Source organism: Rana temporaria, chromosome 7 (genome assembly GCF_905171775.1).
Source record: "Rana temporaria chromosome 7, aRanTem1.1, whole genome shotgun sequence".
Classification (NCBI taxonomy): Eukaryota; Metazoa; Chordata; class Amphibia; order Anura; family Ranidae; genus Rana; species Rana temporaria.
Window position 1 is genome coordinate 140,817,822 of NC_053495.1, and position 25,475 is coordinate 140,843,296.

At 43.7% G+C, this 25,475-nt stretch overlaps 1 pseudogene; it reads right to left on the reverse strand.

The window, feature by feature from the left end:
* Window positions 1-7,938: 7,938 nt before the first annotated feature.
* Window positions 7,939-8,048, reverse strand: LOC120946455 (annotated as a pseudogene).
* Window positions 8,049-25,475: the final 17,427 nt, after the last annotated feature.

Sequence of the window (25,475 nt, forward strand, 5' to 3'; positions counted from 1 at the left end):
TCCTTGGATGTCATGAACGTGTACCTGCATATCCTCAAACCACCGGAGATTCTGTGCTTTGCGGTCGGGGGGGACCATTTTCAATTGGTGTCCTTCCCATTCGGCGGGTTTTCGCCAAGGTGCTCGACCCGATACTGGCCCGGCTGTGACAGCGGGGGTTTGTTATCATGGGATGTCTGGACGACATTCTCCTACGAGCTTCTTCGAGCTCTGCATTGGTGGAGTCGTGTCTATCACGTGTCAGGCTCTCCGAGTGTTCGGCTGGTTTCTGGATTGTCCTGAAATCAGGGTTGATTCCGTCTCAGGAACTGGAATACCTGGGACTAGTCCTGGATTCCGCCGGGGCGGGAGTGTTTTTCTACTAACAGAAAAAAACTTCAGACTCTGCTATCTGCTGTGCAGCAGTTGCCGACCCAGAAGCGGTCATCTCTGCGATTCTGCAGGAAGGTTCTGTGTCAGTTGGTAGCCTCTTTCGAGGCGGTTCCGTATGCCCAATTCCACGCCAGGGTACTACGGAGGGAACTGCTGTCACGATGGGTCTAGCTTCCGTCATCTCTGGATTACCAGATTCAATTGAGTCATCTGATCATGTCTCCCCTGGTGTGGTGGCTGGCGTTTCCGGTGCTTCGGGCCGGAAAGTCATTTTTCTGCAGGCCACTGGACAGTGGTCACGACGGATGACGGCCTCTCCGGTTGGGGAGGGGCGCTTGGGGCACCCAGTCAGCCCAGAGGGAACTGGACTCAGGTGGAGTCCTGCCTACTGATCAACGTTCTGGAGCTCCGAGCAATCAAGCTTTGCCTTGCCAGGTGGTCCCTGGATCTACAGGGCCGACCGGTCAGGATCCTGTCCGATAACACCACGGCCGTGGCGTAGGTTGATCATCAGGGAGGCACACAGAGTTCTGTTGCAGCGACGGGGGTTCGCGCACATCCTTTCGGTGGGCCGAAGGGTCCGTTCCGGCTCTAACGGCCGGGTACATTCCGGGAATACGGAATTGGCTAGCCGGCTACCTAAGTCGCACTGCACTGGGCCAAGGAGAGTGGTCTCTCCACCCGCAGGTGTTTCGGGGTCTGTGCCGAAAGTGGGGCACTCCGGACGTGGACCTTCTAGCGTCCCGTCTCTATCGGTAGGTGCCACGGTTCGTGGCCAGGTTTAAGGACCCGTGGGCGGACACGTCAGGCGCGTTGGTGGCTCCTTGGGGGTCACTGTCGCCTACTTTACACCTTCCCTCCTCAAAAGCTTCTTCCTCGCCTGCTGCGCTGAGTGGAAGCTGTAGGGATTCTATCAGTCCTGATTGCCCCAGATTGGCCGCGTCACTTCTGGTACGCGGACCTGATGCGTCTGGTGGCAGACGCCTCCTAGCGTCTTCCCCTGGGAATTGATTTTCTGTTACAGGGTCCGATCTTCCGCCCTGTTTCACAGCAACCGGCCTTAGCGGCGTGGCTGTTGAGAGCCAGGGGCTTAAGGACCGAGGCCTATTGGGCTTGGTGGTCTCTCCCTAAGGTCGTTACGGCTTTTCACTTGGATGTGGACATTGTTCTTCCATCCTTATGTCCTCGGCCGAAATGCCAAGAGGAGGCCACTTTGCATCCTCTGGATGTGGTTCGTGCCCTACGAGTGTACTTATATGTTACGGTTCCGTTCCGGAAGTCGGGCTCACTGTTCGTGTCGGTGGCTGGCCCTACAAGAGGGCCTGGCAGTCTCGTCAGCCACCGTTCCTAGGTGGTTCCGACGGATTGTGCTTCAGGCCTATGCCCTGAAGGGGCGTGCGCCCCCCTTTTGGGTTAATGGCGCATTTGACCAGGACGATCGGGGCCTCTTGGGCTTTCCGGCATCATGCCTCTGTGTTACAGCGGTGTTAGGATGCATCCTGTTCGTCAATCCACGCTGTTTCAAAGTTTTACGAGGTGGATGTGTGTGCATCTTTTGATGCCTTCCTCAGCCCCAGGTGTTACGGCGGCAGTTTATGTTTGGAGTTTCTCCGTTGAGCAACTCCGGTTTTTGTTTGGGGTGTAACCTGGTTTGCTGTGTTACTTTCCCACCCCTCAAATTTTTGGACACTGCTTGGGGACGTCCCTAATGTCAATGAAGGCTGTGTCCGTCTATGAACGGAAGAGAAAATAGGATTTTTGTACTCACCGTAAAATCCATTTCTCTGAGTTCATAGACGGACACAGCACCCACCCCTCCTTGGTTTGTACTGCTTGTTACGGACTGAGGCTCCTAGAGCAGGGTGTGGGTTATGCCTGGGGGAGCCACGCCCCCTGGGAGGAGCGGCACGAAGGAAAGGTTTTAACACTTTAAGTGCTGTTAAATTCTGCCTAAACTCTCCTGGTAGGAAGAAGCATAACCTTAATATCAATGAAGGCTGTGTCCGTCTATGAACTCAGAGAAATGGATTTTATGGTGAGTACAAAAATCCTATTTTTTCATGTGACAACGCTGAAGAAATTACACGTTGCTACAATGTAAAGAAGTAAGTTTACAGCTTGTATAACTGTGTAAATTTGCTTTCCCCTCAAAATAACTCACACACAGCCATTAATGTCTAAACCGTTGGCAACAAAAGTGAGTACACTTGTAAGTTAAAATGTCCAAATTAGTCCCAATTAGCCATTTTCCCTCCCCGGTGTCATGTGACTCATTAGTGTTACAAGGTCTCAGTTGTGAATGGGAAGCAGGTGTTTTTAAAATTTGGTGTTATCGCTCTCACTTTCTCATACTGGTCACTGGAAGTTCAACATGGCATCTCATGACAAAGAACTCTCTGAGGATCTGAAAAAAAGAATTGTACTGTAGCTCTACATAAAGATGGCAAAGGCTATAAGAAGATTGTCAGGACCCTGAAACTGAGCTGCAGCATGGTGGCTGAGTCCATACAGCAGTTAACAGGACAGGTTCCACTCAGAACAGGCCTTGCCATGGTCGACCAAAGACGTTAGGTGCACGTGCTAAGCGTATGACTGTGTGTGTATGTATGTATGTATATATGTATGTATATATGTATGTATATATGTATATATATATATATATATATATATATATATATATATATATATGTGTGTGTGTGTGTGTGTGTGTGTGTGTGTGTGTGTGTGTGTGTATATATATATATATATATATATATATATATATATATATATATATATATATATATATATATAAATATAAATATATACACACACACACCTAAACCTGGTCATGCGGGGCAACAGGTGCACTTTAATAATTGCCTTGCCAGCAGTACACACTTATCTTCTTTGCTCAGCAGCCAGAAGTGAATAAAAATACCCAAAACTTCTGGGTATGGGGGAACATGTGGCTCGTTCTCATGTGGCACAGCTGATATTTGGCAAAAGGTTGCACAAACCTTGTCATATGGGGAGGATATAGAAGGGTGGAGTTGCTGGCCCTATTTGTGACTACCAGCAGCTGAATAGAATGGTGGAGTGGTGAATTTTTACTTGCCTCTGGCCTTTATTAATGTTTACTGTTTACACATAATGAGAATCAATAGTGAATCAATACAGAAATAGATGCACATGTACATTCCCCAGTCTGCTGGTCGTTTTTATTTATTTTTTCTATTCTTTAGACTTGGCAGTTGCTAATATTATTATTATTATTATTATTATTATTATTATTATTATTATTATTATTATTTTGTAGGTTTCCAAAGAGGATTAGATAAAGAAGGGATTGAAGCTAAATTACAAGGTAAGAGAAATAGCTGTTTCCTGATTTATTTACCGTATTTATTGGGGTATAGTGCGCACCCCTAAAGTTGGCCAGAAATTCCTGTGGAAAAAAGGATTTTGTACTTACAGTTTTGGTGTCTTGCGCGGCGGCCTCGTCGGGTCCAGCGTCCGTCTGCAGCTTCGGGTGTCCTCTTCGTCGGGTCCGGCGTCCTTCTGCGGCGTCCTCCTCGCTTGTTTCCCGCTTTCCAGCGCCGAGTTTGAATACTGCGCCGGCATATACCGAGCGCAGTACACTCAGGCAGGCTCGGCTACTGTCGCGCTCACGTCCTGTACGTCCAGGACGTGAGCGCGGGAGGAGCCGAGACTGGCCGACTGTACACGAGTGTACTGCGCTCGGTATATGCCGGCGCAGTATTCAAACTCGGCGCGGGAAAGCGGGTATCTGCGTATATCGTGCACCCATGATTTTGCCCTGATTTTCAGGGCAAAAAAGTGTGCGGTATAAGCCGATAAATACGGTATTTATTTTTACATTAAAGCGGTATTAAATCCAAAACCAACAATGTAATATACTGTATGCTTTCCAATCATTCAATGTGAAAAAGTAAATATGGTGACTGCACCCTCTAGAGGGTGTCAACAATATTAGCAGCGCTTGAAGAATAAGTGTGTATTCCTCTAAAGATAAATCAATAAGATATAAGTGACATAAAAATATTCACAAAAATGCAAATTGATGAATACAAACTAACTGAACCCGTGAAAACTAAATAGTGTGAAAAGCAAAATAGTTCCTAAAAATGAGCAATCCTCTGATCTTCAAGGTCTTCCACCACACCACAAGTGTTCAGTGATTCCTTCACCCATCAAAATGGACACTCACCAAAACAATATGCCTCACACGCGCGTGCTTTGGCAGATCAGCTTAAATCAAAATCACTCCAAAGTGTTGGATAGGATTCAATATCCGATAATGCGATCCAAATGGTTCAACATAAGCGATAAGGGAAAAGAAAAAAGGTGCACAATAGTGTGATACTGTAAAACCAGTTTTAATAAAACACCATGCACAAACTACAATGGTTGGACTCACAAACAAACTTAAAATTCCAGCAGTGAATCACAGCAACAAAGTATTCCTTTAAATTTCCTCAACTGGTATGAAAGATGGTCACGGCGGACCTACGATCAGCCACTTAAACCGTCACGTTAGTTCAAAAACTATTCAGAGACTGACTGCGTGGCCACACAGTCAGTCTCTGAATAGTTTTTGAACTAACCTGACGGTTTAAGTCGTGCAGCATTCCAAGTTTGACGATCATTTTGGAGAATTTACCTCTACACTAGAGTTGATTGCAGTGTCGTGGAGTGGTGAGAATCCCTGGCTGGTCGTAGGTCCGCCATGACCATCTTTCATACCAGTTGAGGAAATTTAATCGGATATTGAATCCTATCCAACACTTTGGAGTGATTTTGATTTAAGCTTATCTGCCAAAGCACGCGAGTGTGAGGCATATTGTTTTGGTGAGTGTCCATTTTGATGGGTGAAGGAATCACTGAACACTTGTGGTGTGGTGGAAGACCTTGAAGATCAGAGGATTGCTCATTTTTATGAACTATTTTGCTTCTCACACTATTTAGTTTTCACTGGTTCAGTTAGTTTGTATTTATCAATTTGCATTTTTGTGAATATTTTTATGTCACTTATATCTTATTGATTCATCTTTAGAGGAATACACACTTATTCTTCAAGCGCTGCTAATATTGTTGACACCCTCTAGAGGGTGCAGTCACCATATTTACTTTTTCACTTTAACACTGTTTAAGCAGCAGCTAGGTTTATACATCATTTCTCCCTCAGCGCAACCGTGGGTAATCAGGAGGGCGCATATATTCAGATCACCTACTATTTTCATCAATCATTCAATGTGGTGGCTGCATCCGTTTTCTTTTTTTTTAGACCCCCCCCTATTTTCACTTGGTGATCTGGCTAGTAACACAACTTCTGTATTCGAATGCCCCCACTCTGAAGGAGCACAGGGGCACCTTTGGACAGCATCATTACCAGTCTGGGGGGAGGGGAGTATTAGATGGAGTAGCATATTTAGATACACTAAAAAATTGAAGCCAAGTCCCTGCTTACACTGCAGTTACACAGGCAGTGACAGCGACAGTTTATTTGTTCTTTTGCCATAACCTTTCTGGCTTTCCTCTGCACAATGGGATAGCTAAAGAAGGTTTTCCTTCTGTTACTGTTTGTCCCCTGATTTGTGGTAATTTTTCCCAGTGTGTTAGCAAATTCACACAGTAAATGGTAGATGGACATGGGTGTTTGCCCTGTGAAATAAGTGAGAGCCATGAGTAGAATGGTAGAAGAATCTTCCCAATATGCAGTTTCTGAGAGTGTCTTCTGAGAAGTGGTCTTCCCCAGGGCCCCAGGTGTTGAGATTTAAGATGGTACTCACAACATGTATGGTCCCTGGAATGACCTTGCTGGTGGTAGTTGACAGCTAGATGGAGTAAGTTGGAGTTATAGACATTACACAATTTTATAGCCAGGGAGTGTAGCTAAAGGTTGCTGCCTGGGGTAACCAGAGTGGGAAATCTAAACCAGTGGTGGCCAACCTGAAAATCATAGAGGGCCTCAAGTGCGACCCCCAACATCTCCAGAGGTCCACACAATAGCAGCGTATTTTCGCACCGCAGTGCCCAAAAATGTTGGTCCTTCAACTTTTTAAGTGTGCTTTGTGATATACTACAAAAAGTGCAGGAGTACAATAATACCAACATTGGTGTCAATTGATACAGTAATAACCCACAGGATTGGTGTTAGTGGACACAATAATAACCCCCAGAATTAATGACAGTGGACCTAATAATAACCCTGAGCATTGGTGTCAGTAAGTGCTATAGCAACCCCCAACATTGGTGTCAGTGAGTGCAATAATAACCCCCAACATTGGTGTCAGTGGACACACCCTAGGGTCTGGTATGGCTTTTTTGGAACCCCACGCAATTACATTTTTTGCAGTGGGGTTTCCCTTAAAATCCATATCAGACCCAAATTGCCTGGTATGGATTGGGGGGACCCCCGAAACATTTTTTTTATATTATTATTTTTTTTGGTGTTTATTTTGTTTGCATGGGTCATAGTTGTTAAGGTTGTGACATTCGCCCATTTCTTAACAACCAGCTATTCACAATCAGTTTTGATTAAGCACAAACAGATTTGAAAATGTGAAGTCATCCAAATTAAAACGAATGAACAAATGCATTTGTTTTCCGTTTAACTTTTTTTCAGATTTGTTGGCATTTGTTTGTATGTCCATTCGGAAATTCAAATACATCTGAATCTCGTCCGAAAAATTGATCTGAATGAACCGAATCACTCATGTCTATCAGAAACCACGATTATCATTTCAAACATTGGTGTCAGTGAGCACACAAATAAACCCCAACATTGATGGCAATGAAAGAGGGGTAGAGAAAGGAAGCGCCACCTAAGTGCAGTATTAAAGAGGTTCTTTTAATGACACATTGTACAAAACACACTTACAAGAAGGTAAGAAAAGAAGGCTCATCTGTAACATCCTGCAGTCCTAGTCCCGGCTGCTTAGAAGTGAAGATAGCAGAATGTATGGAGTCTTCAGGCTTGTCCTGTGGCCATCAGGATGAGGCCTGTTCCAGCCTCACGGGTCACGTGATTACTTCCGGGGAACACTTCCGGGAGGAGGGTCAGACAGGGAGAACAAAGGCTGATTGGGCTACGCGCTCGGAGCCACTGCTCCTTCTATTGGCCTGATGGTGAACTATAGAGGCTGGTGCTTTTATGCTTATGTCGGCGCCGTGGGACTACAGGTCCCAGCGCAGTCCAAGATAGCAGCAAACTAACAAATAAATACGATGGCATACGTAGAAAAGCTGGATAAAATACTATAAAAGAAGATGTGTATAAAAAAGAACATGTATATAAAAACTGGGGTGTATAAGAACCAGGATATATTAAACATATGTATGTCATAAAACTATAGAGAATATGTATAAAACACAGTCAACAGAAAATATATATATATATAAATATATAAAAAATATAAAATATTGTATATATTAAAAATGCATATCAGGAATCACATAATGAGAGATGATTAAAATAACATGTTTGCATGGAATAGTGGATTATTAGAAGGGACCCATTCAAGAATATATATATTTTTACAACACATAGGTAGGACGCTCAGAAGCCTACAGCACCTGGTATTCCCAGGCGGTTTCCCATCCAGGTACTAACCAGGCCTAAACCCGGCTTCGCTTCCGAGATCGGGTGCTTTCAAGGTGATGTGGCCATAGGCGATCACATACCCAATTAATACATGATTAATATCAGCTAGAAAACTAACAAAATATCACTATAATTGGGTAACACCAAAGGATTAAAAAACAATATAGGTAAAATGGGGTAAAAGAAGAAATGCTAACAACGTAGTCGTAATTATTACAGCTAATGACTCTATGATTACGGTACTTACTATGGTAGCAAATCGGACAGAGGAACTCTGTACAGGTAAGGGACATGGGGTTTTTAGAGAGAGGTTATCCCAACGCACTTATTAGTGATGCTTTTAACAATTATCGCATTTATTTGTTAGTTTGCTGCTATCTTGGGCCGCGCTGGGACCTGTAGTCCCACGGCGCCGACATAAGCATAAAAGCACCAGCCTCTATAGCCCACCATCAGGCGAATAGAAGGAGCAGTGGCTCCTAACGCGTAGCCCAATCAGCCTTTGTTCTCCCTGTCTGACCCTCCTCCTGGAAGTGTTCCCCGGAAGTAATTATGTGACCTGTCACGTGACCCGTGAGGCTGGAACAGGCCTCATCCTGATGGCCACAGGACAAGCCTGAAGACTCCACACATTCTGCTATCTTCACTTATAAGCAGCCCATGGATCCGGGACTAGGACTACAGGATGTTACAGATGAGCCTTCTTACCTTACCTTCTTGTAAGTGTGTTTTGTACAATGTGTCATTAAAATAACCTCTTTAATACTGCGCTTAGGTGGCGCTTCCTTTCTCTACCACTCTTTTGTTTACCACAGAGTCAGCTCTCTGAGGACAGCAGCCGCCATTGAACAGCCACATCACCTGCATTTTTAACCATTGAACTGCCTGTTACCATTATTTCTAATGGACTAATCGACATACCCCTAGTTATACATGCACTTTGTATCTGCGCTGACTGTTACCTTTCCTATTGATGTCAATGAACACACTGGTGGTCACTGTCAGTGAAATCTAATCCTTCCACCTTCCCCCGCATTAGTGGTCAGTGGCAGATAAAATTAACACCCCCCCCCCCCCCTTTAAGGCTGGATTCACACCTATGCATTTTTTGTGCTTTTTGCATTTTACAGATTTGCACTATAGTCCATTTTACATGGTTTCCTATGGAACACGTTCTGTAGTGCAAATCTGCAAAATGCAAAAAGCACTAAAAATGCACAGGTGTGAATCCAGCCTAATTGGTGGTCATGACTGTGCAATTTTTAAATACCCCCCCCCCCCTCCACACACACACTAGTGGTCAGTAGCAGTGAGAGTTAACCCCCCCTCCCCCTGGGAATTGGTGGTTACGGCAGTGAAAGGTAACCCCCACCCCCCTTTCCCCATTGGAGATCACAAATCCATCACATGCTCCCATGCAGCTATCTCTCCCCTGGCTGGGATTTTATTCATACTCTGAGCATAGATATCTTCACACACAATCGCACAAATAAAGAGAACATTCCATGACACCTCTGCTTTCTGTATGGTGCCCAGAACCAATGGGCACATGAAGAAAGTCTAAAGGTCGCATGGTGGGCACCAGGGATCTAAAGCAAAGAAAGAACCTGCACATTTTCTTTGATGCCTCCAGCCCCTCAAGGAAGTTATAGTATCTGCAAATCTTGTTGAGGAAAAAAGGAACAGCAGGACCTCCACACAGTTAATTGTTACCCCAGTCTGTTGAGAGATCTCTGGATCTATGTATATTAAAACCTATGGAACTCTTCACACCGCTCAGTTGCGTTTCATTTATGTTTTAAAAGGCCTTGCTTGCTGCATCTTTGAGCTTTTCAAAATCACACCAAAAAGGCAGCTTTACATTGAAATGAATAGAAAATATGTCAGAATTCACAGGTGCATGCTGGGAGTCGGGAAACCAGAAAATGCTCTGGAAATGCATAAAAAAAAACATAAGCATTTTTTATGCAATTTTTAAATAGAGCAGTGTGAAAGCAGCTGGAGAGCATAAAGAGAATGCTGGGGCACACAACACAGGTCACTCAGCACCCAACGATTACCCAAATGGTTGAGCCAGACGCAAGCCATTGTTGATTGCCCAGCTGGATTAAAACACCTCAGGTGAGTCTCTGATGAGCAGAATTTGGACTCGATACTATTTTGAGTGGCAAAAGGTAAAAACTAAATGAAGCTCAAACAAGAATACAAATGAACTGTAGTCATTCCTTAACCAAAATGGTAAGAGGTGTTAATTCAAATAGTAATATATAAATCTATCCTATATTTATCCTGTTTAGACCTACTTTTGCTTGGTTTATTTTTATTTTTTTAATGGCAAGTATCAATTTAATGCTAATAATTGATATACATATTTTATACATAACAGAACTGTGTTTGAAAAATTTAAATGATTTATCATCTGTTGGATTAATTGAAATGGATGAAGATGTTAATTTTAAGCCTACAGGTAAAATACCAAGTTGTTTTAATTATCTACCTAATTTTTTTTAATGCATTGACTAATAAATTAAATGCAGATTTGCATAATTTGCAATGCTTAGCCTTATTCTGTACATATTTATTAAAAAATTCATTTTTATGTCTAAATAATTTACGTGAAACGTATTTTTATTAATTTACTTATTTATTTCTGGTACTTATGTAGCGCCTGTTTACTTTATGGTACCGGTGCTAGTCAAATTTAAGTGTAAGATCAGAGTGTAGTTAGACTCTGATCCAGATTGTTAAGTGCAAAACAGGGTCTCTGCCTCAGCCCCGGTGCTGCAGGTGGCAGCAGTGAAGTCAAGGTTTGGGTGCTCTTTCCCAACAGCCAATCAGGAGGGTTTGACCTTGCTGTGCATGCTGGGGGGGGATATTTATGGGGCAGACGCCATTAGTTCTGGGTCTTCTTTGTCGCCCCATCACGGCGCCCCAGCATTATGGCCTACCTGGCCAGGGCGTATTGCTGTTCGGTGGGGAGTCAGTCTGAGGAGCGCCATTGAGAGGCTGGCAGTCCGAAAGGGCCTGGACAAACCACCGGGGATCGAGGTAGCCGGACACTGAGGGATTGATCACCTATCAGTCGGTACCTGGGCGAAAAGTTGAAGGAGATCCAGGCGTAACTCATCTAAGGAGGGATATCTCCAAGAATTCAATCCAGAGAGGGCCTGTGGCAGAGGTATCTTTCTGAGGCTCACCGAGGAGGGTCTGTGGCAGAGACTTTTCCGCAAGTTAAAGTTCACCAAGGAGGGTCTGTAGCGGAGACTTTATCCTACAATTGTCCAAGTGATACTCCGGCTGCCAGGTCAGTGAGAGAGGCCTGTCCGGGTACGCTAAACCCACTCCGGCAGGAGTGGCGCATAGAAGTGTTATGCCGCGTACACACGATCATTTTTCGGCATGAAAGAAAACGTTGTTTTTCAGCATGTCCAAAAAATGACGTTTTTCCAATTTCATCATTAAAAACGATGTTGCCCACACACCATCGTTTAAAAAAAATGATGACTAAAGCGCGGCGACGTACAACGGCACTCTAAAGGGGAAGTTCTATTCGCCTTTGGGCTGCTTTAGCTGATTCCTTGTTAGTAAAAGACGATTTGCGCTTTTTTGTCTGTTACATGTGATGAATGTGCTTACTCTATTATGAACGGTAGTTTTACCAGAATGAGCGCTTCCATCTCAACTTGCTTCTGAGCATGCGCGGGTTTAAAACGTTGTTATAGCCCACACACGATCATTTTTTACAACCCGAAAAACGAATTTTTTTAAAACGACGTTAAAAAATGCAGCATGTTCGAATTTTTTTTTTTGTCATTTTTCAGAAACTGAAAAACGATGTGCAGCCCACACACGATCATTTTAAATGACGTTTTTAAAAACAACGTTTTTTTTAATGCCGAAAAATGATCGTGTGTATGCGGCATTACGCTTGGGAGCAGGACTGCTTCCTATCCTCACGCCTGAATCTGCTATTTTCCCTTCTTCAACTTTACTTTCCTCACCATAAAATTACTGTTTTTACCCGGATGGGTAATAAAGAGCACAGCAAAGAGCACCTGTCATGGACATTCCTTTACTTCTACTATATTCAAAACACATCATTCACCCCTAGGAATTCGGAGGAGCCATGAGGTAATGTGCCGCCCAAAAATCCAGCAGCTCCTCCGGAGGTAGTGCTACACTTATATAGTGCCGTCAATTTACGCATCCCTTTACATATACATTCACATCAGTCCCTGCCCTCAGCTTACAACCTAAGGTCCCTAACACACATTCATACATACTAGGGCCAATTTAGACAGGATCCAATTAATTTACCAGCATGTCTTTTTAGAGGGTAGGAGGAAACCAGAGTACCCGGAGGAAAAGTATTGTATCAATATAGTATTTTCAGTTCATTCCTGGATTTACAGTGTTGAATAAATCGATTCCTTCAAATTAGTGCTATTGTCAACAATGTTTAAAGTAGTACTATATGCAAAATGTTTTTTTTCTTCCTTTTGGCTAGAGTAAGGGATGTTATAACCCCTGTCAGTTTAAAAAAAAAAGTTTTGTCTTTAATATTATCCAAAGAAAAAAGGCAAACCTAAGCTTCCATGTATTTTTCACACAAACTAACCATTGCACAAACTACAATTTATTTAAAGCGGATCTCCACTCTAAAGTGGAGTCCCGCTGATCGGCACCCTCCCCCCCTCCGGTGTCACATTTGACACCTTTCAGGGGGGAGGGGGGTGCAGACACCTGTCTACAGACAGGTATCTGCACCCACTTCCGGCCCTACGATACGGGCAAAGGACGGGTTTTTTTTTCCCCTTCCCGTCCGTCCCCCGTTGTATGCTGGGAACACTCGGCTCCCAGCACACAGCGGGAGCCAATCGGCGGGCGCAGCGCGACTCGCGCATGCGCCGTAGGGAACCGGGCAGTGAAGCCGGAGCGCTTCACTTCCTGGTTCCCTCACCGTGGATGGAGGGGGGAGCAGCAGGGTGACGAGCGATCGGCTCGTCATCTGCTGCGATCACCGCTGGACTCCAGGACAGGTAAGTGTCCTTATATTAAAAGTCAGCAGCTGCAGTATCTGTAGCTGCTGGCTTTTAATATATTTGTTTAGTGGCACATCCGCTTTAAGCAATGCAGTTACAACCTGTTTAGAACCTACATCTCGGGTACTGCTACAGGTCAAAATAGAGGGGGGGAGGGGGGAATACAAGGGACACATTACCTCATATTTTAATTGATGATTAATTTTCTGTCTGGAGTTCTCCTTCAAAGAATAGCTGTGTATTCAACAATTGTAAGGCCATTCATAAACTTAATTTAAAAACATCACAATCTGACAAGAGAGGAAAGTCAGTTTTAAAAGATCTTATAGCCAATACTAATATAATAATCAGGCAAGCTGATAACGGAGGTAGCCTTGTGGTACAAAACAGGGTGGACTATATTGAAAAAGCCAGTCAGCGATTAGTCAACACGGAGACCTATCTTAAGTTGCGATCTGATCCCCTATTGAAATATCAGCTGGATCTTAAGACCTTAGTTTATGAAGCATAGGAAAACAGGGTACTCACCAAGAAAAAAAGACAATTTATATTACCATCTGAATGTAGCAGCCCCACATTTTTACTATCTCCCTAAGGTTCACAAATCTTTAGTCGATCCCCCAGGGAGACCGATTGTGGCTAGCACCAACAGCTTCACTAATGGTCTCTCTATGTATATTGATTTTTGTTTGCAACCCCTAGTGAGCCAATTGCCATCATATATTAGCAATTCCAGGTGATTGAGGTTCTCCAGCAGTACACATGGGAGGAGGGTTATTTGTGGGCGTCTCTCAACGTTTCCTCGCTTTATACTTCCATACCCCATGAGGTAGGCCTTAGGGCCTTGCAACATTTTTTGTCTATGAGTGGAGACTTCAACTCACTTCAGTCACAATTTTTGATTCAGTCGACCGAATCAACTATTTTACTTTCCGTGAGCAGTTTTATGTACAACGGAGGGGCACGGCCATGGGGGCCAATTTAGGTCCGGTATATGAATTTGACTATGGGCCACTGGGAGGAGGAGAACATCTGGACTAACAATCCCTTTGCCGAACATATTGTTTATTTTGGTCGTTACATTGATGACATCGTGCTCATATGGAGTGGGGGTTCGGATATGTTCACCTCCTTTGTGGCCTATTGTAATACCAATACGTTTGGTTTATCCCTCACACACACGTATTGGACCCACATGAACTTGTTTTTTTTTTGGACCTGGTGTTGACTAACGATCAAAATAAGATTGTCACAAAAAATCACATTAAACCTACTAGTGGCAACTCTTATCTTCATTTCAAAAATGTGGCCACCATTCCACGTGGAAACGTAACATCCCTAGTGGACAATTCAATAGATTAAGAAAAAACTGCTCTAGGGTGGAGGATTATACTGAACAGATTATGTTGATGTCAAAAAAGTTTGAAGAAAGAGTATCCAAATGAACTAATTAAAGATGCTTTTTTGTTTAATATGAATCTCCCCCCAAACAAAAGTGATGAAAGAGCAATCTAATGATACTAATACCGTGAGATTTGTGTCTACTTTTGATGATAAATTTAAGTCAGTTTGTAAAATAGTAAACAAACATTATAATATTCTGCTATTAGATCAGAGACTTGCCCCAGTATTACCACCAGCTCCACAGGTAACCTTCCGTAGAGCAAGAACTATTAAAAATGTATTGGCACCCAGTAAAATATCGAATAGACCTACTAGATCACCCCTGTGGACATTAGGTCTTATTTCAATGACAGGACAGGCATCTTTCAATGCAAAAAAAAGAGGATGCCTGACCTGCCAATTTATTGTCCATGGGTCCAATAAAATTATTATGAATGTGGATAAAGAGTATGCGATCAAACAGTTTGTTACTTGCTCTACTGATTATTTAATTTATGTTCTACGGTGTCCCTGTGGCCTCTTGTATGTGGCGTGCACTATACGTGCACTACGTGCAAGAATTGGGGATCACTGTAGATTCATTAAGAAAGGCTGCGACGACCATAGTGTCCCTCGGCATTTCCATTGAGTACACAATAAGGATATTAAATGCTTAAAGGTGTTTGTGATAGAAACCATTCCTAAAGAAACTCTAACCACCAATGAGAGATTTTCCCTTCTTTGTAAGAGGGAGGTGTTTTGGATATGCATGTTTGATTCACTTGCCCCGAAAGGGTTAAATGAGGAACTGGAAACAAGCAGTTTTGTGTAAATTGTGTTTAAATCTTTCCTGTCTTGTTTCTCCTTATCTGCATAGTATATACACTAACTTTTACTTTATTATTAGTGCCACTTCTATCTGTCTGTTGGTCATTATCTTTTAAACTCATTTAGGTATAAATATTAGTAGTTATTATTTTTTTATCATTATTTTTCTTTTTGTAGTAATAGGATGATTTTATTATGTGTATGGTGTGTGTGTACATCCAATGAGCAACATAGGGGTTAACAACAGTGTCCGTATTATCCGGCCCCCTTGCTCAATTAATTTTCTGCCCCTTTTAATTTCCCGCCCCTTTTGAGTATTTAAATCTGCTGGGTGCCAAATTCCTTGACTGTGACAGTGCGTGTGCGTGAAACGCGTCGTCAAGGCAACCCGGTTCTTGCTTGTTTATTCATGTCAGCTATCCAGTATCACGCTGTAGGATTTTGCACATTCTGCAGCTTTTCAGTCTCTCCAGCCGGTAGTCTGCCACTCTGCACAGTTCGGACTAACAGGAGTTGGTTCCCTTTCCAACTGTCTCCACCAGAGAGCAGCAGTGGATGTATCCTTGTGTAGGGGAGTGATCCACAACTCTTCCTTCGTTATCTGGTGGCTGTTTCCTGCTTCCGCGTCAGTGTCTCAGCTGGACGGACATCACTGACACTCGAAGCACGGAGCTCCCTGTCATTCCCTCTGCTGCAGCGGCTCTGGTTTTTGCTCCCAACGCGTCAGAAGGGTCTCCACACACGGGTCTGTGCACTTCATCTGTGACCTGCACCATAGGGCTCTGGCGGCTGCCTTTCCCCCTTCTTTGTTCACTCCCCGCTGTGTGAGTTTGACTTGAACTGGAAGCTGTCAGCTCCTTGTTGCTCAATGGACCTAGGTAATATTACAAGCTATTCTTCCCATATTAAATTATACCCATTCAGGGCTGTATTTTTATTCATTTATTGACTGAATAAACCATCAGTTTTTTTGCTATCATCAAAAGACTATGCTTTTTAAGCCCTATGAGTGCTGGATCACTGTGTATTGTTTGTTTGTGTCCGTATTTCCAGTTACGTTTTATCCAGCTGCACTGGGGTCACATTCCTCTTCATTGACTATTGTGTTTTTATTTGCACACAAGGCCACATAATTGGCGCTGGTGATTTTTTTTTTTTTTAAGGCCAGTTTGGCTTCCTGGGCTTTCTTACAAACACTACATGACTTGCATAGATCTCGGATCAAAAGCTTACCAAGTTACAATTTATGCCAGGCCAAGTGACATTCCATTTGTTGTAGCTGGCAGGCTGTGAATGACTACGTATGTACAGTTTTTCATCCATAGAATGTAATAGAGCCCAGCTCTGTACAAGCCTAAAAGGAGACGGCCCCTTAATTATTCTTTCTGATAGAACCCTGCGCAAATAGAGATGCCTAACATAAGCCATAGCATAATTTTAGAACATTATCATGTCTGATCTGAGGCCTATAATATTTATTGGGCAGGTGAGGGGGTACAATAGGTCCCAAGTCATTAATATGTATAGTTAGCTTTAAGGTCAGCTGCACCCAAACTAATAATTCAATTTTGCATGGTTGCTTTCAAACTGAATCTTGTAGAAACCTTTATATCTTTTGAGTATATTAGTGCATAAAAAGACCCAAAAGAATACACTTAGAAAGCTGACAGATTTGACATCATGGAATATAAAAAAGATTGAGTCCAGCGATGAAAGAACTAAAATGCCTTTATTGATATAGAGCAAGATATAGGAAGCTAGTGGGTGATTAGATCAAAATGATCCTTTAACATTAATGGGTCAGTCCATCCAAAATTGTCATTTCAGTTATAGATGGGGCCTAGTTGGTCAGTCTCCTGGCTTGGACATTCTAGCAGTTAGATCTCCCAACCATAATTCCTAATGCTGTTCCTGTCTACTTGGGTGTTTTTTTTTGGATTTGGTTGTTCCTGACAATCTTTGCTTGTCACAGCATTTTTTCCCTGTAATGCAAAATAATTAAAAACCTATTAAGGAGACCACATCCCCCTTTTCTCATCCCCGCCAACCCCTTTTTCTTTCTTTGTGCCAAATTATGCTGCTACTGATATCCTTGTCTGAAGCTAAATATCGCCCAAGATGCAGAAATTACTATCTCTCGACAACTAGAGCAAAACTGACCTCACCTCTTTAACCGGGATGAGGCAACCTATGTTCATTATCTAGTTAATGAACTACCAATGTGTGAATACACAATCTTCTGTACCTATTAATATTCTTTAACCATCTCGATACAGGGCACTTCCTGCCCAGGCCATTTTTCAGCTTTCAGCACTGTCACATTTTGAATGACAATTGTGCGGACATGCTACGCTGTACCTATGTAAATTTTTTATAATTTTCTTTGCACAAATAGAGCTTTCTTTTGGTGGTATTTTATCACTTCTGGGTTTTTTATTTTTAACAAAAAGACAGAAAATGTTGAAAAAAACGTTTTTTCTTGTTTTCTGGCAGTAAATTTGTAAATAAGTAATTTATCTCCTTTACAGATGTGCGCTGATGAGGTGGCACTAATGGGCACTGATAGGCTTCACTGATGAGGTGGCACTTATGGGCACTGATTAGGTGGCACTGATGAGGCACTAATATGTCACACTTCTGGGCACTCATAGGTGGCACTATGTGGCATTGATAGGTGGTACTGGTGGTCACCGATAGGTGGAACAGATAGGCACTAATGGGCATTGTAGGGTGGCACTGATGGGCGAGATTGATGGGCATCACTGATAGCCAGCATTGACTGGCATCACTAATGGGCACTGAATGATGGCACCTGTGGGCACTGATTGCTGGAAAATCGGAACAGGAGGAAAAACTTGAGGATCCGCGGTTTACCAGATCAGGAAGGAGAAGATCTTCAAGAAAAATTGGATAAAGTTTTTGGCCAATTATTGGGAAAAATCGAAAATGAAAAAAATTTAATTTGAAAGGTTCCATCGGATCAGGAAACCTGTGGAAATGGCAGCGGAAATACCCAGAGATGTGATCGCGAGATTTCATAACTTTCAAGATAAAGAACAAATTTGGCAGGGCCTGAAATCTAGATCAGCGACGTTTAATGAGGTCAAGTTACAGATTTTTCCGGATCTTTCTACCGAGACCCTGTCCAGAAGGAGATTATTAAAACCCCTACTGGAACACCTTAAAACGTATGATATTCAATATTTTTGGGGTTACCCTGCATGTCTAATGGGCAGGAAGGAAGGTAGGTCTGCAACCTTAAGGTTTCCTGAAGAGCTGGATAAGTTCTGCAAGAGACTTGATATCCCTCTGATAGATATACCCGGCTGGAGCGAAACATATGAGAAAACATCCGATACACGGGAACAACAGACTTGGCAACGCATCTCAGGAAATAAAAGAGGAAAATAGATATATCGTAGAAATAAAACAAGAATGAGGGAGCATCCGGGTGGCTTTAAATGGGGGGGGGGGGGGAAGGGGTGATAAGGGCCCAAGGAACCATGGCTTGGAGCGTTTTGGGAGGGCAGGGGAGGGGGGGGGGGAATGGGGAATGCTATGGGGTTAGAGTCAATTTATAAGCAACATAAGTTTAAGCAGGGGCGTGGATGCCGGGGGCGGGTGGCAGTAGCTCTCTGATGGTCTCACATCAGAGCTCAACCTCGGGGGGGGGGGGGGGAGAACCGTAGGGCCGGATGGAGAAGGAGGGCCACGGATCCTTGAGCCTTTTGAAGGCTGCAATCCCCCATTATGATAGGGGTGGTAGGGGGAGGGTTTGGGGGGGTAGGCCGGGTATGAGATGGTGTGGGTGGGGGGAGATGGGTGGCTCTAAGATAGGGCGGGGGGGGGGGTGATGGGATTGGGGGGGCGGGTTTAGTTTGGGGTTCTCCCTGAATCTTCAGTGTAACGAATACCATCTGGCAGACAACATAGGAACCCTAAAAATTCTTTCATATAATGTACGTGGTCTGAACAATCCCATAAAAAGAAGTAACATTCTGAGAGAATTAAAATATCTTAAAGCAGATATTGTTCTATTACAAGAAACGCATATTTCACTGGACTCTAATCTTAAAATAAGCTCACATGATTACCCGCTATGGTATTATGGGGACTCACCGATTAAACGTGCTAAGGGAGTTGCCATTGGTTTTGCCAGGGGAGTTAGATTTGCCCTGGGGGAGAGAATGGTAGACTCAGAGGGGCGCTATCTTTTCCTCAGGGGCAAATTAAATGAAGTCGACTACTCTATAGCTAATATCTATGGCCCAAGGGAGTAATTGTGAGGTTCATGGATTTCAAGTCCGGCAGGGTAATTCTAGCCGGAGACATGAATCTCTGCCTGGACCCAGATGCCGATTGTACGTCGCGTGTACAGTGGGGCGGGAATGTACAACGGAAATCACTTAAAAAGAAATTACATCAACATCAATTGATGGACGTATGGAGAATAAAACATCCAAAATTATGCGATTACTCATTCCGCTCTCTTGTACACGGGACGTATTCTAGAATTGACCTATTTTTGGTGGACCATGGATCTTTGGAGACAGTCAAAAGTTCCGATACTGGAGCATGATCCGACAGAGTTACTATTCCAATATCAATCAATTTAAACATAGCGGGAATACAAAAAAACAATAGAACATGGAAAATTAATGAGGATCTAATGCAAGATGAAGAGGTCGTAGATGAGATCAAAAGGGAATTCGAACTGTATTTTAAAGAAAATAGTTCAGAATATCTGTCAGAAGCATTAGTATGGGAAGCTTGCAAGGCCTATATCAGAGGTATTCTGATTGCAATCGGAACAGCTAAAAAAAAAAAAAAAGTAGGAAGAAACGTGATGAGTTACATAAAATAATCCTTGATCTCGAACAGAGACATAAACAAACAGGTGATTGCGTAGCTGGACACTCGGTTATTCTAAAAAGGGAGGAACTAAGGGACCTTATTGAACAAGAAAATAGATCAGCCTGTCTTAAAGTTAAGAAAGAGAGGCATCAATGGGGGGACTTGTCGGGTAAATATCTAGCCAAAATGTTAAAAAACAAATCTACAAGAAATGTTATTGAAAGCATACAAACGAGAAAAGGAAATAAGTTATATACAACCCCTGAGATTGCGGGAATATTCCAAGAATATTACGGGAGGCTGTACTCGATATCTGAAAACGATCCCCCTGAGAAAGTGAAAAGGAGATCAGAATATAAAAAAAAATTCTTAGAGGAAGCAGGTCTAAAAAAAATACCAGTAGATAAACTTAGTTTTCTAGAGGACCCTATAACAGAAATGGAAATTAGGAAAAACCTAAGTGAGTCTCCAATAGGGAAAAGCCCAGGTCCTGATGGGCTAACAACTGCGTATTATAGGAAATTTAGTGATATCTTAGTTCCTAGGATGTGTTCTTATATGAATGGTATCGCACTAACTGGGATATTCGTCCTGAGGCACTAGAGGCTGTAATTACGATTATCCCTAAAGAAGGTAAAGACCCTTTATTGTGTTCCAGTTACAGACCTATCTCCCTATTAAATGCGGACGTAAAGTTGTTCGCCAAAATCTTAGCTGGTAGAATGAAGAAAATCATGAATAAACTGGTATATAATGATCAAGTGGGGTTTATCCCAGGTAGGGAAAGTAGGGATAACAGTATTAAGACACTGTAAGGCCCCGTACAATCGACCGAACATGTCTGCTGAAACTGGTCCGCGGACCAGTTTCAGCAGACATGTTCGGTCGTGTGTACGGCCGACCGGACAGGTTTTCAGCAGACATTTGTCCAGCCGACTGTTTTCCAGCGGACAAAAATTTCTTAGCATGCTAAGAAACATGTCCGCTGGAAGCCTGTCCGTCGGACATGTTCGGTCGTCTGTACAGACTCACCGTACATGTCCGCTCGGCCGCCATCCCTCGAATGCGTCAAAGTGATTTGACGCATGCGTGGAAGAATTGACCTTCCAGGGCCACGCACTTCGCCGCGTAATCGTCACGGCAACGGCGCGGCCACGTCACTGCGTATCGTGTACGCGCGGATTTCTGTCTGATGGTGTGTACAACCCCATATCCTGAATGCAGGAAAGAGCCCTAAGTGGAAAGATCCCGAGAGTCCAACAATGAAGAATTGTCTTGGTAAAATAAATGACATTTATTATATTGAACAGCTTAAGTTTATGGGTGAGGAAGGTGAAGGGGGATTTAAAGTGAAATGGCAGGACTGGGTCGATTATAAGTCATCACAGAGTTATCTAGTTCAGATGGTATAGGTTAGGAAGCGCATTTTAGCAAAAGTTGATAAGTTAAGAGACTGAGGTCCGGAGAGAAAGGGGAGGGTTTGGGTATGGGGGGGGGGGGGGGTTGGGGTTAGTGGACTTGGGTAGTGGCACTTTGGTTTTATTATAATGTAAACTTTTGCACTTTTTGTACTTTGCCATTCTGTGGCCATATCGGCTTAATATGTCTATAAACATATAATGACATAACAAACAAAGCAAAAAAGTAATTTCCTACCATGATGCGAACCAGGATGGAGACAGCGTATGAACGCAAAATTGATTATGTCTCCGGTTAGTGTTCTGAGTCGGAAAAAAAATAAATATTGTAATCGGGGCACTGATGATTACTGCCCTAATTACGTGTGTAGATGTCCCCCTGCGAGGAGATGCCGCTGATCAGCTCTCCTCGCCACACACTCTGTCAGTGTGAGGCGAGGAGTGCCGATTACCGGCATCTCCGTGTTTTCATGTGACTGGCTGTGATTGGTCACAGGCGATCACATGGTTAAAAAAACATGTCCGCGGCTCTTTACCGAGATTTTTTAACACTGGTACGTTTTTTTTTGAAAAGTAACATGTACAGTGTCCTAGCAACACAGGTCGCCTGCAAAAAACGCGATGTGTGCCCCCACAGGTGCACAAGACGTCGTCCCAGAACGAGGGCCACACCGCCCTCCGTCATTTGACAGTGGGTGGGTGACAAGTGGTTAATAAAAATCCATTAAAAGAGAAGTATGGGAATCCTAAAAACCAAATCATACTTGCCTAGATGGCTGTAGCCTTGATCCTAGCTGCAGCTGTTTCCCAAAACCTCTAAGACTGAGAACAGAGTGATCAAACAATATGAATCATTCAGCTCATGGTCCTCCACCTGCAGAGTCACCAGCCCTCTGCTCTGCCCCTCTGTGGATGGGGGGAGGGGGCTGGCTCAATTTCCCAGCTGTTTGCTGAGAGGCTGAGCCAGCTGTCAGTCCAGGCTTCTGGGTGGATCCGGACGGACAGTGTCAAGTCTCCGATCTGTCCGTCGCCGTACCGCTAAAAATCACAGATCTCCGCCATTACTAGTAAAAAAAGAAAAAACGCTATAACGTTTGCGCAAACCAATCAATATACGCTTATTGCGATTTTTTTTTTTTTGAACCAAAAATATGTAGAAGAATATATATTGGCCTAAACCAGTAGTTCTCAACCTGGAGGCTGGGCCCCCATTTGCCAGGGGTCACCGAATCCTGGGTTGTTCCTGAAACCCACACTGCTCTCCCAGCCTTTTCGTGGCCGCCCAGCAGGGCTGTCCCTGGAGGCCGCAGCCCCCCACTCAGCCTCTTCGCAGCCACCCATTCCGTTTACAGCATAGAGGTTAGCTGAATGGTGAGGAATGTGAAGTGGGAGGGGCTGGAGGAGACCCTATCTCCTGATTTCGGCATAGGGGACACTGCTGCAAGACACCACAGAGCTGGAGAAAGAGTGAAGCCGGAGACACAGTGAGTAACACTACCTGTGGCTAGAGTTGCCATTCAAAGACCCCACTACAGTTCTCAGATCAGCAGATGACCTTGATCAAAAGCACCTAAGTTAGCTGATTCAGAACTCCCCTCAGCACTTCCACTCCAACTCAAGACCCCCCCCCCCACCAAGGAGTAAGGCCCGGTACACACGAGCAAACATGTACGATGAAAGCGGTCGGACCGTTTTCACCGTACATGTCTGCCAGAGGGCTTCTGTACGATGGTTGTACTAACCATCGTACAGAAGTCCGCACGTAAACAATACGCGGGGCGTGTCCACGTCGTCGACGCGGCGATGACGCGGAGACGTGGGCGGGCCTGCCATTTAAAGGCTTCCACGCATGCGTCTAAGTCATTCGACGCATGCGAGGGACGGCGGACGCCTTGACATGTACGATAGGTCTGTACTGACGACCGTACATGTCCGAGCGGGCAGGATTCCAGCGGACGGTTTTAAAACACGTCCACGAATATTTGCCCGCTGGGAAAAGGCCCGGCGGGCAAATGTTTGCTGGAATTCGGCCCGCTCGCGCCTACACACGACCGAACATGTATGCTGAAACTGGTCCGCGGACCAGTTTCAGCATACATGTTTGGTCGTGTGTACGGGGCCTTAGAGAAAGAATAAAAGTATAGAATACATGAAAGGGAGAGGAAAAGAGGGGGAGGAACAAAGAAAAAGCGAGAGAAAGAATAAGAGAAAGAACAAGAAAGTAGACTAGAGAGAGGAATGGGGGGGGACAAGAAATTAGGATAGCGGGCGATAAAAGAGAAAGAAAGGAGAACAAAGGGAAAGAGTGGTACCTCCTAAAATGTACCATAAAGGTTTTTAATATTGTACGAGTGGAAGGGATTCAGGGAGCGCTAAATGTCAGTGGGTTAGGGGCGCAAATTAATTATCTTGGGTGCTGACAACCCACGCTACAAAAATTATTTTACTGTTAGGGGTCCCCACAACTCAAAGGTTGAGAACCACTGGCCTAAACTGATGAAGAAAGAGTAAAAAAAAAGTTTTTTTCAAAATTGTCACTTTTTTATTTTTTTGTTAATAGCGCAAAAAAACAACCGCAGAGGTGATCAAATACCACCAAAAGAAAGCTCTATTTGTGGGGGGAAAAGGACGCAAATTTAGTTTTGGGTACATCGTCGAATGACCGTGCAATTGTCAGTTAAAGCGAAGTGCCAAATTGTAAAAAGTGCTCTGGTCAGGAAGGGGTAAAAGTGGTTAAGTGAACCTATCCTACCAATAGAGCCCCAAAAGATATAAGAAATTATATGAAATTTGAAATCTCCAGCTTCTATTAAAAATAAATATATCATACCAAGGTTAATATGTTACTGGTATTACAAATTTATTGTTGATCGTACCAACCAAATATGTATTTGTCTCTTTCCTAGAAAATGGTAAACTGATAGCATCATATTATATTGCCTTTGACACAGCCAAACTGTTCTACAATATTCATGGAAAAGAGAACCTGCCGGAACTGGTAATTTTTTTTAACACTGATACTTGTTTTTTGAAAAGTAACATGTACTGTAAATGTATTTAGGTACAAATGTTATCTCCTATGTCCATTCTGTCATCAATAATATATTCAGGTCACAATACTATCTACATGTAAAGAATTCTCCAATGTCCAACTCAGAACAAGTGAGAAGAAATTGCTCAATACAATGAACAAGGACAAAAACAGAATTACTATCAGGTAAAATGGAGGCTTCAAATTCTGCAGGCACTGTGTGTGAATGGCTCTGTCTCTCTCTCTATACTGTGTGTGTGTGGGCCAGATTCACAGACGAAGTACGCCGGCGTATCTACTGATACGCCGGTGTACTCTCAAATTTCCTGCGTCGTATCGTTGTTTTGAATCCTCAAAACAAGATATGACGGCTTCTGGGGTAGATCCGACAGGTGTACGTCTTCGTACGCCTTCGGATCTAAGATGCAATACTTCGGCGTCCGCTGGGTGGCGTTTTCCGTGTCGGGTATGCAAATTAGCGATTTACGACGATCCACGAACGTACGCGCAGCCGTCGCATTTTCGTATCGTATAGGTAGACTTGCCATGTTAAGTATGGCCGTCGTTCCCGCGTCGAAATTTAATTTTTTTTACGTAAGTCGTCCGTGAATAGGGATGGACGTAACTCACGTCTAAGTTAAAAAAATGACGTCCTAGCGACGTCATTTAGCGCAATGCACGTCGGGAAATTTCGGGACGACGTATGCGCAGTTCATTCGGCGCGGGGACGCGCTTCATTTAAATTAAACCCGCCCAATTTTAAATCCGCCGACAGAAATGCACTACACCGCCGTAACTTACGGCGCAAACTCGCTGAGGATTCGAAAATGCGCCAGGTAAGGTACGGCGGCGTAGTGTATCTCTGATACGCTGCGCCGTTCTACATCTATGTGGATCTGGCCCTGTGTGTGTATGTATGTATATATTACACACAGGTGCAT